Here is a 14,373-nt window from a genome sequence, read left to right as displayed (position 1 = left end):
AATAGGGGATAGAGGGGCAAAGGAGGGGTATACAGGGGAGGAGGGTAGAGGGAGAGACCGGGGGGGGGGGGGGGGGGAGGGGGGCACACAGGGAGCGAGAGACCAGGGAGGGGAAAGGTAGGGACAAAGGGACAAAAGAGGCCAGAAAAGGAACAGGGCTACAAAGTACCACAACCAAGGGCTCGGAACAAGGAACCGCTGCGAGCACCCACCCAGTACGGTCTGTGGGCAAAGGGGGCCCCCAGAGTGCAGGGGACTACCCGCGTGGCGGACACACAGTGGACGGCCATGGCGGGTGCCCCCAGGACAAGGGGAAACCCCGGAGCGCAGAGACCCGACCGCATGGGGAGAGCAGTGGTAGTGGCCATCCTGGGCAGCCCCCTAACAAAGGGAAACCCCGGAGGGCAGGGGCTCGTCCACCAGACAAACATGGTTAATCCCACAGGAACGAGGGGGCAGAAGCCCCCCACCAGGATAATCACCTGGAACGTAAGGGGACTTAACGGCCCAGTGAAGAGATCTAGAGTCCTCACCCACCTCAGAAACATGAGGGCCGACATAGTCTTCCTCCAAGAGACGCATATGAGGGAGCAGGACCAACTGCGGGTAAGAAAGGGCTGGGTGGGACAAACCTATCATTCCTGTTACGGGACAAGGGCCAGGGGGGTGGCGATACTGATCGGCAAGAGGACAATGTTTAGGGCGACAAAGACGGTTACAGACCCAGGGGGGCAGTATGTCATGGTCAGCGGGGCCCTGGATGGGGCGCCGGTAGTCCTAGTCAACATATACGCGCCCAACTGGGACGACACGAGCTTCATCAAAAAGACCATGGCAGAAATCCCGGACATAGCGACGCATCGACTAATCATGGGGGGGGACTTCAACTGTGTACAGGATCCAAAGACGGACAGATCAAACCCCAAAACGGGGAAAACCTCAAACATGGCAAGGGAACTCGGTCACTTTATGGAGCAGATGGGAGCTGTAGACCCCTGGAGGTTTGCCCACCCGGGGGAGAAAGAATTCTCCTTCTTCTCCCCAGTACACAACGTGTTCACCAGAATTGACTTCTTTGTGGTGGGGAAAACGGTGCTTCCAGGGATAGACAAAGTGGAATACTCCGCAATTGTGATATCAGACCACGCCCCACACTACATGGACGTGCGGCTGGAGACGGGAAGGGCCCAGCGCCCCACATGGAGGTTGGACAGTGCCTTACTAGCTGACAAGGCCTTCAGCGAAAGGATAGCGCGGGCCATAGCGGAGTACACGGAGAACAACCAAAACGGGGAGGTATCATCCTCCACGTTCTGGGAAGCGCTTAAGGCCGTAATAAGAGGGGAAATCATTGCCTTCAAAGCGCAAAGAGATAGGGAGGAAAGGGTGGCTGGGCAGAAGCTGGTCGACTCCATACTGGAGGTAGACCGTAAATACTCCGAGGCCCCGACCGTAGAGCTCCTGGCGAAAAGAACTACAAAGGAACTTTGACCTGCTCTCCACCAGGAAAGCAGTGCACCAACTCCGCCAGGCGCGCGGGACCCTGTACGAACACGGAGACAAAGCCAGCCGCCTGTTGGCACACCAGCTGAGAAAGCAGGCAGCCACCAGAGAAACTGCGCAAATCAGGGGTACCAGAGGCACGTTGGAAACAGAACCAGAGAGGATTAACAAAACCTTCAAGGCCTTCTACCAAGAGCTGTACACCTCAGAGCCCCCAACGGGGAAGGCTGGGATGAACCGGTTCCTTGATGGACTGGACATACCAGTCGTGGGAGAGGGCAGGAAACGGGACCTGGAAGCACCACTAGCACTGGGAGAGATCATGGACAGTATTAGCTCCATGCAGACGGGGAAGGCGCCGGGACCGGACGGATTCCCGGCGGACTTCTACAAAAAATTTGCGACAGCGCTGGCCCCGCACCTGCGGGAGATGTTCACAGACTTGCTAGCTCGGGGCACACTGCCACCCACGTTAGCACAGGCCTCAATCTCGCTGATACCTAAGAAAGACAAAGACCCAACGAAATGTGGGTCATACAGACCCATCTCACGGCTGAATGCAGACGCCAAAATACTGGCCAAAATCCTAGCCAAAAGGCTAGAAGACTGTGTACCTGAGGTGGTCACAGAGGACCAGACGGGCTTCGTCAAAGGTAGACAGTTCACCTCGAACATCAGGCGCCTGCTGAACGTGATAATGACCCCCTCCGGGGAGTGAACACAAGAGGTAATCGTCTCCCTGGACGCAGAAAAGACCTTCGACAGAGTCGAATGGAAATACCTCATAGAGGTACTGGAGCGGTTCGGGCTTGGAACAGGGTTCACCGCTTGGGTAAAGCTCCTATACAACTCTCCCATGGCGAGTGTACGGACCAACAATACCAACTCCCAATACTTCCAGCTGCACAGGGGCACCAGACAAGGATGCCCACTGTCCCCACTGCTGTTCGCACTAGCAGTCGAACCGCTAGTAATCGCGCTCAGGGCAGCAAAAAATTGGAGGGGGATCCGAAGGGGAGGCAGAGAGCGCAGAGTCTCACTCTACGCAGATGACCTGCTCCTCTACATCTCGGACCCACAGAGCAGCATGGACGGAATCATCACGCTCCTGAAAGAGTTTGGAGCCTTCTTGGACATTAATTCCGCTACCTGGGATCCAAATAGCCCATGACTGGAAAGGGATCCACAAATGGACCCTCACCAGCCTGGCGGAGGAAGTAAAAAAGGACCTGCAAAGATGGAACACACTCCCACTCTCCCTCGCGGGGAGAGTCCAGACGATCAAAAGGAACGTATTGCCCAGGTTCCTCTTCCTGTTTAGATCAATTCCGATCTACATCCCCAAGGCCTTCTTCAAAGTGCTGGACAAACTTATCATGGCGTTCGTATGGGGGGGTAAAAATGCTAGGATCCCAAAGAAGGTCCTACAAAAAACAAAATCCAGGGGGGGGGCTAGCTCTCCCGAATCTACAATTCTACCACTGGGCGGCAACAGCCGAGCGAGTAAGGGGATGGATCCAGGAGCCAGAAGCCGAGTGGGTGCGTGCGGAGGAGGTCTCCTGCATGGGGACCTCCCTCCGGGCCCTCGCTACGGCAGCACTCCCATCCCCACCCAAAAAACACTCCAGCAGCCCAGTGGTGACAGCCACCCTCCAATCCTGGAACCAACTGCGGCAGCAATTTGGCCTGTACAAAATGTCGGACAAGGCTCCCATCTGCAACAACCATAGGTTCACACCAGCACTGACTGACGCCACCTTCAAAAGGTGGAGACAGGACGGGGGGACACTGACAATCAGGGACCTATACACGGACAACAGGATCGCAACACTGGACGAACTGACAGAGAAATTTCGGCTAGCTGGGGGGAACGAGCTGCGGTACCTCCAGCTCAAAAACTTCCTACGAAAGGAGACAAGGACGTACCCACAACCACCACAACAGACACTACTGGAAGACCTACTGGACGCAAGTATCCCAGAGAAAGGGAACTGTAGCGACCTGTATGGCCGACTGGTAGAAAGGGACGACACCGTACTGGACGCAACAAGAAGGAAATGGGAGGACGACCTGGGGATGGAGATAGGGTGGGGACTCTGGAGCGAAGCAACTCCACCTCCACATGCGCAAGGCTCAGCCTGACGCAACTAAAAGTGGTACATAGAGCCCACTTAACAAGAAACCGTATGAGCAGGTTCTTCCCGGAGGTGGAGGACACATGCGAACGGTGCCAAAGAGGCCCGGCCAACCACGCCCACATGTTCTGGTCTTGCCCCAGACTTGTGGAGTACTGGACAGCCTTCTTCGAGGCTATGTCCAAAGTGGTGGGGGTGAGGGTGGAGCCATGCCCGATAGTGGCGGTCTTCGGGGTTTCAGACCAGCCAGATCTATTCCTGGGGAGGAGGGCAGACGCCCTTGCCTTTGCCTCCCAGATCGCCCGCCGTAGAATCCTGTTTGGCTGGCGGTCAGCAGCACCGCCCAGAGCTGCAGACTGGCTGTCCGACCTCTCGGAATCTCTCCAAATGGAGAAAATCAAATTCGCCATCCGAGGGTCGGACGACGGCTTCCACAGAACGTGGGAGCCATTCACGCAATTGTTCCGGGACCTGTTTGTGGCCAACGAACAAGAGGAAGAATAGTCGGGTGGCCAAGAATCGGGGGAAAATGGATGGGAATCGGGGGAAGGTTGCGGGGGGGGGGGGGGGGGGGCTACGGGTTCGTTATGGGGGTTTGACGGCTAGCTAAGGCCCAAAACCAAACTGTAAATAAATGCCAATAAACATGTGCCTCGGCCATATTGGGGAATGTAAAATATGTCTGCCGGCTAAAGGGGGGAGGCCACAGTTATTATTACGAAGATGCTTACCTGTAAATATATATGTTAATTTTTGCGTGTTCTTTTTTCTCTCTCTAACAATTTGTAATTTGTTCAATATAAAACATGAAAACTGAAGAAAAAACATTTATAAAAAAAAATATTTAAAAGGCGCTAGGACATGAACCTCTTTGTCATGATTCCACCATGGAAGGAGACGCCCAGCGACCCCAGGGAATTTTGGCACCCAGGGTCAGTGATGCTTCCCTCAATGTGCTTCTCAATGCAGAGGAGGCCAAGAGGGGCATCCTGCACCCTGAAGATGGAAGGAGGAGGTTGAGCTGTGTGACCAGCCCTGCATGGGAGGAAATCGCCAGGGTGGTCAGTGCCCATGGCTTCCACTGGAGGACCACCCTGCAGTTCTAGAAATGGATAAATTACCATCCATGCTGCCATGGTAAGTGAATCCTCAACTGGTCACATTCACCTCACTGAATGGTAGAGGGGACATGGGGCCTCAGTGGAACCCATGCATAAAAGGGCTACTCAATGTGACACAGTAATGCCTCATAGCCCCACGGCGGTTTATCTAATCTGTAGGTGGAGAGGATTGGGGTGGTGAAGGGAAGGGTTAGGCACTGACAATATCAGCTAGCACCACTAATGACCAGCTCTCATAGCCATTTCTATTTGCATGGGCAACCTGCAGTACAACGGTCACATGGCATACAATAGGTTATTTAGCTGGGGCTGTTTAGCACAGGGATAATTCGTTGGCTTTGAAAGCAGGCCAGCAGCACAGTTCGATTCCTGTAACAGCCTCCCAGAATGTGGCGACTAGGGGCTTTTCACAGTAACTTCATTTGAAGCCTACTCGTGACAATAAGTGATTTTCATTTCATTTTTTTTCATTTCATTTGTAAGACTGGAAGTATGAAAAAAATACCTGAATCCCTTTACACAAGGAAAATTATGGCACAAAAGAGGAGAGATAAAGAAGATTTTGACAACTGAGCAGGGGAACCTTAGGGATTTCAAGGAACAAGCAGCAGGGCTGGCAGCAGAGGAACTGAACCAAAGCTGTACAAAAGGAAAGATCAGCCTCCATACAGTCTGGATCCATGCATAATTTAGACACTTGGAAACTGGAGCAGCTCATTCAGTCACCTGATCCGTCCTCTGTCACTTATAGGTACCAGTAGGAAGAGGGGAAGGCCACTTTAGGCCAGAAGAGGAAGGTCTGTCCAGCAGTACTTCAGTCCACAGAGGACTGAGGACATTGGGGAGGAGAAAGAAAGTGCACCTGTAAACCAGTCACCTGCACCCATCACCAGCACAGAAACACATGCAGCAGAAGGAGGCAGAGTCAGCTGAACTCAATGGTACCTGGAGGACTGCTGAGGAAGAGGCATCAGAGATGTTGCCTTTGGGATGGGTCCTGTCCGAGATGCTGTGAGAGGCAATGGAACATTAGGCAAAAGTGGCAGAGGCACTCAACAGAGTCGCATGTGAGGTGGAGGAGCCTATCCTCCTGCTTGCGAATGAAGTGGTTCTGACCTATGCACACACAGAGGTCTCCATGGGGAGGGTGGAAAATTCAGCAAAATACCAAGTTTTTATCTATGTAACCATGGGTGAGATCTTGCTGTGGCCACACGAGAGGGGGCAAGGCACCTCATCCACCCTCCAGGTGCCCCTTCTCCTCATGGATGCAGGCAAAAGGCTCTTGGGCACCCAAAGGAGGGAGGAACAGCTGTTGGACATCCCTGGGGTCTCCATATAGGACTCTGAAGGTGTCCAGTCCTTCAGAATTGTCCTTGCCTGTGACCCCTTTGGCGTCATCCCCCGTGTCCAGTGAGGGAGCAGCTGCTCCACAATAAGACAGCCAAAGTAAACTGGTGCCCTCCGCATGGCAGCGAATTTTACTGGTGTCGCGGTCGGCATCGCCACCAGGGGTAGTGGTTTGGTTGGCTGACCTGTACGACTTCCTGCGGTTGGAGAAGATAAAGTATGAGTTAAGGGGCTCCACAGAGGGGTTTGAGAAAAGGTGGGGGATGTTTGTGACCGTGTTTGAGGAGCTGTTCGTCACAGGGAAGGAGGGGGGAGGGTGAAAAAGGGGGAAAAAATTGTACAGACTGTATAGTTGATTGCTGGGAAGTATGTTTCCCAGGGTGTTTATGTGTTGTAACCTGTTTTGATACGTCTGTAATAAAATATATATTTTTAAAAACTGGTTTCATGCATGCTGAGTCTTTGTGAATCACACACTCATTTATTGAATTGCCTTTGCATTGTCAGTGCTCCTGTCCAGTTAATCTGACCTGCTCCACCACCCACCCTGAACCCAACTCTCATGCACCATGAGGCGCTGGAGAGTTGCAAGCAGCCATGGTGCATGTGAGTTTTCAGGTAGAATCCAGCACCTTTCAACCACTCCCATGACCCAAACCCTCCCCTCGATAGTCACTGGAACTCCAGGTGTGAACTTTCACTTCCCCACGGTCACCCTGAAACTCTTCCCATCACATTCCAACCCATGCAGGTGAATGTCCATGGCCCTTACTTCCCTGAGGGTACCACGCCTATGGCAATAGACAATGCTCCCTCAGCCTGCCAACCCCTAGAATTTGGTTTTACTTCCGTGTTCCCTCTGAATATCTCTTCACCCATAATCGCAGAACACTCACCCTCTCAGTACTGACCCCTACTGCCCCTTTAACTCTCACTGTTCCTTGCTATCGACAGTTCCTTCGGTTTTCCACCTGAGGACTCAACAGTTGACACCGGAGAGCCCTCACTCTGAACCCTTTTCCCCTCATTCGCCCCCCCCCCCCCCCCCGCACCCATGCGCAACTCACACATACACAACTCTGCCAAGTCCATTCACTCATGGACCCGACCCTCACCTGCTCTCCAGCACAACACTTCCCAACCTCGCACTACTTGAAATGAAATGAAAATCGGTTATTGTCACGAGTAGGCTTCAATGAAGTTAGTGAAAAGCCCCTAGTCGCCACATTCCGGCGCCTGTCCGGGGAGGCTGGTACGGGAATCGAACCGTGCTGCTGGCCTACTTGGTCTGCTTTATAAGCCAGCGATTTAGCCTTGTGAGCTAAACCAGCCCCTGGTTAAGGGGCTCGCCCCTAGCTCGCCCGTTCAACAACACCAGCAGCTTCTCTTTCCCCCACCATGCTTGTGTCCCCACCCCATCAAGACCCCTCCACACCAGCACCACTTTTTCAAGACTCACTCACAACATCTCATCTCACCCTGTCCACAGACCATCACTACCTGACAGTACCACATTCCACCGAACACCTGCGCAGATCCACATCCTGGAATCTCCTTTAGTATGAAGGTCCATGTCCTGGAATCTCCTGCAGGATGAAGACCCACATTCTGGAATCCCCGGCAGGGTGAAGATCCACATCCTGGAATCTCCTGCAGGGTGAAGACCCACATTCTGGAATCTCCTGCAGGGTGAAGATCCACATCCTGGAATCTCCTTTAGTATGAAAATCCACATCCTGGAATCTCCTGCAGTGTGAAGATCCACATTCTGGAATCTCCTGCAGGATGAAGATCCATGTCCTGGAATCTCCTGCAGTGTGAAGATCCACATCCTGGAATCTCCTGCAGGATGAAGATCCATGTCCTGGAATCTCCTGCAGTGTGAAGATCCACATCCTGGAATCTCCTGCAGGGTGAAGATCCACATCCTGGAATCTCCTGCAGGATGAAGATCCATGTCCTGGAATCTCCTGCAGTGTGAAGATCCACATCCTGGAATCTCCTGCAGTGTGAAGATCCACATCCTGGAATCTCCTGCAGTGTGAAGATCCATATCCTGGAATCTCCTACAGTGTGAAGATCCACATCCTGGAATCTCCTGCAGGGTGAAGATCCATGTCCTGGAATCTCCTGCAGTGTGAAGATCCACATCCAGAAATCTCCTGTAATGTGAAGATCCACATCCTGGAATCTCCTGCAGGGTGAAGATCCATGTCCTGGAATCTCCTGCAGTGTGAAGATCCACATCCTAAAATCTCCTGTAATGTGAAGATTCACATTTTGAAATCTCCTTTAGTATGAAAATCCACATCCTGGAATCTCCTGCAGTGTGAAGATCCATATCCTGGAATCTCCTGCAGGGTGAAGACCCACATTCTGGAATCTCCTGCAGTGTGAAGATCCATATCCTGGAATCTCCTGCAGTGTGAAGATCCATATCCTGGAATCTCCTACAGTGTGAAGATCCACATCCTGGAATCTCCTGCAGGGTGAAGATCCATGTCCTGGAATCTCCTGCAGTGTGAAGATCCACATCCTGAAATCTCCTTTAGTATGAAAATCCGCATCCTGGAATCTCCTGCAGTGTGAGGATCCATATCGTGGAATCTCCTGCAGTGTGAAGATCCACATCCTGAAATCTCCTGCAGTGCGAAGATCCACATCCTGGAATCTCCTGCAGTGTGAAAATCCACATCCTGGAATCTCCTGCAGGGTGAAGACCCACATCCTGGAATCTCCTGTAGGGTGAAGATCCACATCCTGAAATCTCCTTTAGTATTAAAATCCACATCCTGGAATCTCCTGCAGTGTGACTAGTGACATCCTGGAATATCCTGCAGTGCCAAGATCCACATCCTGAAATCTCCTTTAGTATTAAAATCCACATCCTGGAATCTCCTGCAGTGTGACTAGTGACATCCTGGAATATCCTGCAGTGCCAAGATCCACATCCTGAAATCTCCTGTAGTGTGACGATTCACATCCTGGAATCTCCTGCAGGGTGAAGATCCACATCCTGGAATCTCCAGCAGTGTGAAGATCCAAATCCTGGAAGCATACATAAGATCGAGGCGACTCAAAACTGATGAAGCTTTGGAGGAATATCGGGAAAGTAGGACAAATCTCAAACGCGCAATAAAGAGGGCTAAAAGGTGTCATGAAATATCTTTGGCTAACAGAGTTAAGGAAAATCCCAAAGCCTTTTATTCATATATAAGGAGCAAGAGGGTAACTAGAGAAAGGATTGGCCCACTCAAAGGCAAAAGAGGGAATTTATGCGTGGAGTCAGAGGAAATGAGTGAGTTTCTTAATGAGTACTTTGCATCGGTATTCACCAAGGAGAGGGACATGATGGATGTTGAGGCTAGGGATGGATGTTTAAATACTTTAGGTCATGTCGGCATAAGGAAGGGGAGGTTTTGGGTGTTCTAAAAGGCATTAAGGTGGACAAGTCCCCAGGACCGGATGGGATCTATCCCAGGTTGCTGAGGAAAGCGAGGGACGAAATAGTTGGGGCCTTAACAGATATCTTTGCAGCATCCTTGAGCACTGGTGAGGTCCCGGAGGACTGGAGAATTGCTAATGTTGTCCCTTTGTTTAAGAAGGGTAGCAGGGATAATCGAGGGAATTATAGACCTGTGAGCTTGACGTCAGTGGTAGGCAAACTGTTGGAGAAGATACTGAGGGATAGGATCTATTCACATTTGGAAGAAAATGGACTTATCAGTGATAGGCAGCATGGTTTTGTGCAGGGAAGGTCATGTCTTACAAACCTAATAGAATTCTTTGAGGAAGTGACAAAGTTAATCGATGAGGGAAGGGCTGTAGATGTCATATACATGAACTTCAGTGAAGCATTTGATAAAGTTTCCCATGGCAGGTTGATGGAAAAAGTGAAGTCGTATGGGGTTCAGGGTGTACTAGCTAGATGGATAAAGAACTGGCTGGGCAACAGGAGACAGAGAGTAGTGGTGGAAGGGAGTGTCTCAAAATGGAGAAGGGTGACTAGTGGTGTTCCACAGGGATCCGTGCTCGGACCACTTGTTTGTGATATACATAAATGATCTGGACGAAGGTATAAGTGGTCTGATGAGCAAGTTTGCAGATGATGCTAAGATTGGTGGAGTTGCAGATAGCGAGGCGGACTGTCAGATAATACAGCAAAATATAGATAGATTGGAGAGTTGGGCAGAGAAATGGCAGATGGAGTTCAATCCAGGCAAATGCGAGGTGATGCATTTTGGAAGATATAACTAAAGAGCAGACTATATGGTCAATGGAAGAGTCCTGGGGGAAATTGATGTGCAGAGAGATCTGGGAGTTCATGTCCATTGTACCCTGAAGGTGGCAACGCAGGTTGATAGAGTGGTCAAGAAGGCATACAGCATGCTTGCCTTCATCGGACGGGCTATTGAGTACAAGAGTCGGCAGGTCATATTATAGTTGTATAGGACTTTGGTTAGGCCACATTTGGAATACTGCGTGCGGTTCTGGTCGCCACATTACCAGAAGGATGTGGATGCTTTAGAGAGGGTGCAGAGGAGGTTCACCAGGATGTTGCCTGGTATGAAGGGTGCTAGCTATGGAGAAAGGTTGAGTAGATTATGATTGTTTTCATTGGAAATACGGAGACCCACATCCTGGAATCTCCTGCAATGCAAAGATCCACATCCTGGAATCTCTCTCTGTGTGAAGATCCACATCCTGGAATCTCTTGCAGTGCGAAGATTCACCTCCTAGAAGTTGAGAAGTGTGATGATCCTTCCCCCTGCAGCTACAGGCCCACCCAGATCCTCTGGATCGTCTCCACCACGAGTGCCATATCCGAGAGTGTCTGAACTCTCTACCTTGGTTCCTAAACCACCCTGAAATGTGCTAGTGAATGCCACTCTGATGTAGGTTGGAAAGAAAGATTCTGACTCAGATTGGAAATTCTGGATCAATGCATTTATGGAGATGTTATAAATACAGGTGTGTCTCAAAATAGGTAACATTGGGACTAAGACCATGCCGACTTTCAGGTCAGCCGGTTTGGGTGATTCAGGTCCAGCAGGTTGTTTGGAGTCAAGAGTCACTCAAAGGAAGTAGTGAAGAGAAGAACTAGGCGCCACACTGTGTCAATTAAGTGCCTAGCCAAAGTATCCAGGTGTTTTTTCTTTTGCTCAATTAAGATTGGTGCATGACTCATTCTAAAAATGTGCAGTTTTTAGACAACGTCAGTTTTTGCATACTGAATTTGAAACACTGCATCTATATTCTACATATGTCCATCGTACATATGGTGCATAGATCCACCTGAGTATATATAACTCATACTTGTGTTCGACTTCCAATTGACATATCACCGAATTGTATACAGCCCACATTTCTACACCTGACAGGAGGTCTCTGTAGGACAGAGGACCCACAGGTTTGTATTACTTACAAGGCACTTATCTCTGAGGTTTCGGCCTCATTCTTCCAGCAGAGAGGGGAGCGATTTTTGGAGGGGAGATCTGGAAGGTAAGCTGAGTTTTTGATTTTTAACTTACTTTTTTGGAGCAGGAAACCGGAAGTCAGCTGTGGGGAGACCTGGGAAGGTTGTATTACCCAATAAATTTGAACGGTGAGGAACGAGACACTACACGTGTAGTGTCTCCCACCCTCCCTCCTCCTCTAACCTAAAAAAAAGATTCAGTGCTGTGAGCAGGTAAGCTATTTACTCTATTTTTTTCTTTTTACTGGAGACTAGGTAGAGGTGATGGCAGCTAGGGCAGTGGAATGTTCCTCCTGCAGAATGTTCCAGGTAAGGGAGGCCACCAGTGTCCTTGCTGACTTCACCTGCAGGAAGTGCAGCCATCTCCAGCTCCTCACAGACCGTGTTAGGGAACTGGAGCTGGAGCTGGATGAACTGAGGATCATTCGGGAAGTTGAGGGGGTGATAGATAGAAGCTACAGGGACATATTTACAGCTCAGAACAAAGGTAGCTGTAAATTTGCAGATGATATGAAAATTGGTGGAGTTGTGGATGGTGAGGAGGCTGTTGTCGGCTGCAAAGAACATAAGAACATAAGAACTAGGAGCAGGAGTAGGCCATCTGGCCCCTCGAGCCTGCTCCACTATTCAACGAGATCATGGCTGATCTTTTGTGGACTCAGCTCCACTTTCCGGCCCGAACACTTGCCCGACCCTTAATCCCTTTATTCTTCAAAAAACTATCTATTTTTACCTTAAAAACATTTAATGAAGGAGCCTCAACTGCTTCACTGGGCAAGGAATTCCATAGATTCACAACCCTTTGGGTGAAGAAGTTCCTCCTAAACTCAGTCCTAAATCTACTTCCCCTTATTTTGAGGCTATGCCCCCTAGTTCTGCTTTCAGCCGCCAGTGGAAACAACCTGCCCGCATCTATCCTATCTATTCCCTTCATAATTTTATATGTTTCTATAAGATTCCCCCTCATCCTTCTAAATTCCAACGAGTACAGTCCCAGTCTATTCAACCTCTCCTCATAATCCAACCCCTTCAACTCTGGGATTAACCTTGTGAATCTCCTCTGCACATCCTCCAGTGCCAGTATGTCCTTTCTCAAGTAAGGAGACCAAAACTGACTAACACCTTATACAATTGCAGCATAACCTCCCTAGTCTTAAACTCCAACCCTCTAGCAATGAAGGACAAAATTCCATTTGCCTTCTTAATCACCTGTTACACCTGTAAACCAACTTTCTGTGACTCATGCACGAGCACACCCAGGTCTCTCTGCACAGCAGCATGCTTTAATATTTTATCGTTTAAATAATAATCCCGTTTGCTGTTATTCCTACCAAAATGGATAACCTCACATTTGTCAACATTGTATTCCATCTGCCAGACCCTAGCCCATTCACTTAACCTGTCCAAATCCCTCTGCAGACTTCCAGTATCCTCTGCACTTTTCGCTTTACCACTCATCTTAGTGTCATCTGCAAACTTGGACACATTGCCCTTGGTCCCCAACTCGAATTGTGGGCCCAACACGGATCCCTGAGGGACACCACTAGCTACTGATTGCCAACCAGAGAAACACCTATTAATCCCCACTCTTTGCTTTCTATTAATTAACCAATCCTCTATCCATGCTACTACTTTGTTCTTATGTAAGAGACATAGATAGGATGCAGAGCTGGGTTGAGAAGTGGCAGATGGAGTTTATCCCTGAAAAGTGTGAGGTTGTCCATTTTAGAAGGACAAATATGAATGCGGAATACAGGGTTAACGGTAGGGTTCTTGGCAATGTGGAGGATCAGAGAGATCTTGGGGTCTATGTTCATCGATCTTTGAAAGTTGCCACTCAAGTGGATAGAGCTGTGCAGAAGGCCTATGGTGTGCTAGCGTTCATTAGCAAAGGGATTGAATGACGATGGTGCAGCTGTACAAAACCTTGGTAAGGCCACATTCGGAGTACTGTGTGTAGTTCTGGTCGCCTCATTTTAGGAAGGATGTGGAAGCTTTGGAAAAGGTGCAAAGGAGATTTACCAGGATGTAACCTGAAATGGAGAGTAGGTCTTACGAGGAAAGGTTGAGGGCGCTAGGCCTTTTTGCATTAGAACGGAGAAGGATGAGGGGCAGCACGGTAGCATTGTGGGCAGCACGGTAGCATTGTGGTTAGCACAAATGCTTCACAGCTCCAGGGTCCCAGGTTCGAATCCCGGCTTGGGTCACTGTCTGTGTGGAGTCTGCACATTCTCCCCGTGTGTGCGTGGGTTTCCTCCGGGTGCTGCGTTTCCTCCCACAGTCCAAAGATGTGCAGGTTAGGTGGATTGGCCATGCTAAATTGTCCTTAGGGTTCAAATTGCTCTTAAGTGTTAGGTGGGGTTATGGGGACAGGGTGGGGGTGTGGGCTTGGGTAGGGTGCTCTTTCCAAGAGCCGGTGCAGACTCGATGGGCCAAATGGCCTCCTTCTGCACTGTAAATTCTATGACTTGATAGAGGTTTATAAGATGATCAGGGTAATAGATAGAGTAGACAGTCAGAGACTTTTTCCTCGGGTGGAACAAACCATTACAAGGGGACATAAATTTATGTGAATGGTGAAAGATATAGGGGGTTGTCAGAGGTAGGTTCTTTACCCAGCGAGTAGCGGGGGCATGGAATGCACTGCCTGTGGAAGTAGTTGAGTCGGAAAAATTAGGGACCTTCAAGCGGCTAATGGATAGGTACATGGATTACGGTAGAATGCTGATGTAGATTGATTTGTTCTTAATCTAGGACAAAGTTCGGCACAACAATGTGGGCCGATGGG

At 49.9% G+C, this 14,373-nt stretch overlaps 1 protein-coding gene across 1 annotated transcript in view; it reads right to left on the bottom strand.

Moving 5' to 3' along the window:
• Positions 1-14,373, bottom strand: part of elovl2 (ELOVL fatty acid elongase 2) — a 224,546-nt gene that overhangs the window by 79,965 nt on the left and 130,208 nt on the right. The window lies entirely within an intron of this gene.

Source organism: Scyliorhinus canicula, chromosome 5 (assembly GCF_902713615.1).
Source record: "Scyliorhinus canicula chromosome 5, sScyCan1.1, whole genome shotgun sequence".
Classification (NCBI taxonomy): domain Eukaryota; kingdom Metazoa; phylum Chordata; class Chondrichthyes; order Carcharhiniformes; family Scyliorhinidae; genus Scyliorhinus; species Scyliorhinus canicula.
Note: the sequence above shows the minus strand (reverse complement) of the source record. Positions and strands in the feature narration are given on the sequence as shown.